The sequence below is a fragment of the Capsicum annuum genome, chromosome 3 (assembly GCF_002878395.1).
Source record: "Capsicum annuum cultivar UCD-10X-F1 chromosome 3, UCD10Xv1.1, whole genome shotgun sequence".
Classification (NCBI taxonomy): Eukaryota; Viridiplantae; Streptophyta; class Magnoliopsida; order Solanales; family Solanaceae; genus Capsicum; species Capsicum annuum.
The window spans coordinates 270,114,088-270,117,937 of NC_061113.1; positions in this window are offsets into that span (position 1 = coordinate 270,114,088).

Consider the following 3,850-nt stretch of genomic DNA (forward strand, 5'->3'; position numbering starts at 1 on the left):
TTATGATTGATGATGCCTTGGAAGTGTCTTTCCTTCTCCTCTTAGCTGCCTTGATCTCTAGTAGAGTGTCTGGATATGAAATTCTCTTTGATGGAATGACACCCCTCTTAGATGTCATTTCCTTTACAGAAGCAGTTAGTGCATTAATAGCATTAATCACTCTATCGTGTTTCGCCTTGCAGTCTTTACATTTGTATGAAGAACATTCGCTAGATGCGGCAAAATCTGTACAACCATTATGATTATAATTATAATGGATTGTTGTTTCAAAAACTGTAAGAGGAGCATCATTAGCCCCACCCTCCAAAATTATTTTTCTTGTGATGGTTGTTGCTCCAAACAATTCCATTTTTATTCCATCAATGACCTTAGGGTCCGATAAAGTTTGCACAGACCGTAAAGTAAAAAAAATGACATCTTCAACTCTTGATTGGTCGGAACAAGCCACGGATGGACAATCTCAAATAAATCGGTACATATATTAAGAATGATGATGAAATCATTTAATCATTAATTAAAATAAAATTTTGATTAGAATTGGACTTACTGCTTCCTTGGGGGGATTGAAAAGATTAAAAAATTTTGCATTTTTATCGGTTTTGGTCGACAACCAACTCAGAATTCTTGGACAGGAAACTTCTTCCTGGTAGTTCACTTGTTGTCTCAAATAAGAAATGGCTTCAAATGCCTAAACCTATAACATAACTCCAATAAATCAAAAGCATTATTGAATAAAAAAATGATGAATTATATCATGATAAAAGAAATATTTACCATGAAGGCCCATGGAAAGCCATATAAGTTGACTATTTTTGGCGTTAACGGAATCAACAAATATTCGATAGTCATTTTGAAGCTTTCATAACCCAAAGAATAGCTGTTAAATGCCTCAAGATCCTTAGAGAGATTTATTAAATCGAGGCTTATGTTGTTGTTAACGTCTTTCGCCCAAAGAGTATTATGTACAAACCAAACCAAGCACAATGATTGCTTGTACTTCTTTGAAAGTCCTTTACCTTTCAACGCTTCTATCAGATTTTTATTTTTGAAGCCTGGACCAACAATGGACACCCGATCATCACGATCACTCGACTTGCCTTTTCCTTTTTTGGGTGTGCGGGGTACTTTTTTGGGGTCAGAGTAGGTATAACTTGACAAGGAGGATAACATTTTAGTCTGATAACTATGGCAAACTCCTTCCAACCAAAACAAACAGGCATGCCACAATAATTTATCCACACCTCATCCATCTTATCTTTGTTTTCATACATAAACCTGTGCTTGAGAAGATCATATACCATTTTCATCTGAAAACGAGCATTGTTGTCCTCCGGCAAATCAAGATATTGCCCAAAGCAGCTTTCCCTGAAATAAGAATCCAATTTTTATTCTCAAAGTATTTTTCTGAAGGCGCCGAAAGATTTTCCCATGACTGACTTAACCACAAGATCACCCGTTAAATCTGTGGCACCATCGCATTGCATTCTCACAAGATAACGATCAATGCTGAAGGTTTTGACCAACTCTTCGGCGGAAGGGCTATTAGCATTTGGATCATCCCTTTTAAAAGATTCCTCCTCCCCGTGTTCATTATCTTCTGCTCCTGATTGAGATAACGCCTGTAAAGCAAGCTCATAGAGTGGTGAATGTAGATGAACTGCTGCACTTATTCCTTTACTTGGACTTTATTCGATTTCTTTTCTTTTGGGAAACATGTTATCTTAAATTAAAAGGAACATAACATAGATTATAATTGATTAATGCATAACAGTAATATAACAGTTTCAATAGACAACTAATTTGTTGCATCAGGTATGTTATCTATTGCAACATATAACCGACCTGTCGCAACGGATGAGTAATTCGTGGGAACCATAAAAATAACACTAATTTGTTTCACCTGGTATTTTATCTGATGCAGCATATAACTAACCCGTTGCAACAGATGAGTAATCCATTGGAAACCATAAAAATAGATCACTAATCTGTTGCACCAGGTATTTTATCAGTTGAACCATATAACCGACCTGTTTGCAACGAATGAGTAAATCGTTGGAAAGAATAAAAATGGATCACTAATCTGTTGCATCAGGTATGTTATCTGTTGCAACATATAACCGACCTGTTGCAACGGATGATTAAACCATTAGAAAGAATAAAACAGTCCTAATTTGTTGCAAAATGAAGAGTAAACCGTTGGAAAGAATAAAAACAGATCACTAATTAGTTATCTATTGGATCAATATTGTTTAGATTTCTTCCAAACAGAAGAGTCGTCTGTCACAACAGATGAATGATCTGTTAGATTTTTCACCTGTTACATCATATTTTCATCTGTTGCGTCAGATTTTCATCTATTGCATCAGATTTTCATATGTTACATCAGATGTTTCATCTGTTACATCAGATGTCTCATCTGTTGCAATACCATTTTTACCAAGACAAACAACAAATTAACCCAACAATACAAACACATCACACACACACACATTAAGAACATCAACTGTGATAAAAAATCACCAACAAATTCGAATCAACAGTACGACAACAACAACAAGAAATGCCAGAAATTAGGATTTTATTCAGTCCATATTTAAATACTAGAAGAGTAGTTGGCTCAAGTTCCTCTGTTTCTTCCTAATTTTTTACCTATGAAAAAAGAAATGGGACGACGAAGAACTCGAAGTTGTTGTTGCCGGAGAAGTCTTCACGTCGATTGACGGTTGAAAGTCGAAAAGGAACTCGCCCGACTATTTGTCGTTGGAGTTTGAATGGAGAAATTTTGCAGAACTGTTGGTTGGGAGAGAGTTGAGAGAAGCTGGAGAGAGAGAGTGGTTGATTTGGATTGAAGAAGGGTGTGGGTTGGGTTGATTTGTATTTTTGAAAAGATTAGAAAGTTTTAAAAATATTGATCAAGTCCATAATTAACTTAATCAAGTTTTCTAATGATGTTTGACCCTTTAAGTTGGTCAATGTCACCAATCCTTCATTCAAGACTTAAAAGACATCTTTCCTTCAATTTTCTCTAGTATCTACGCTAAATAATGCCAAGTATCCTACTAATATATTTTGTTAAAGACAAAATTGAAAGTTAGAATTTGCTATATTACGAGAAAAAAATGTTACTTATTTCAACGTTGGACTTATTTTCTGATTTAATTAGCTTCTCAATTGTTAAACGTGCATATTTTTCGAACCAAGAAAAAAATATTACTCTAGGGAATGAATATGTTTGACCAAGTTTTGATGAAGAGATAAGTTAATTATTTGATTATAGATTTTGGAAGAAGATTGTGAGAATTTATCTTCAAACGGTCTCAATTTATTTTTTTTCAAAGTAAAATATATGTTCAAGTATAACTTCAAGCTCCAAAATGAAAATTGATTCTTAACTTCTTTCACGTTCGTGTCATGTCGAGATAATGCAAAAAAAATAATAATAAAATTCAATCCAGTTTATCATAATCGACATTGTAAAAATTCAAGTTTTCAAGTAACAAATTTCAACTTTTAAATTTATGACTAAATGAGAGCTAAGTATTTTTTTTTTTTTATAGTAAGGATAGAAGTTGTTTGTTTGTTTAATGTTTTTCAGTTTTCAAGTTCAAGCTGAAAAAATAGTTTCTCCAAAAATAAATTCTCCATTTTAGGACGAAATTATCCAATTAAAAATTCATTGATAAAATCATAAAATTAGTAGTAACTTTCTTTTTTTATAATTTAACACTTAAAAATATTTTTTAAAAAATATTAACAATTTTTTTTTAATAATAATTTAACCAAACGTGAACTGCTATTCTTTCAAAATATTTCTTTTCATAAAACGCTTTTTTAAAATAAATTAATTTTA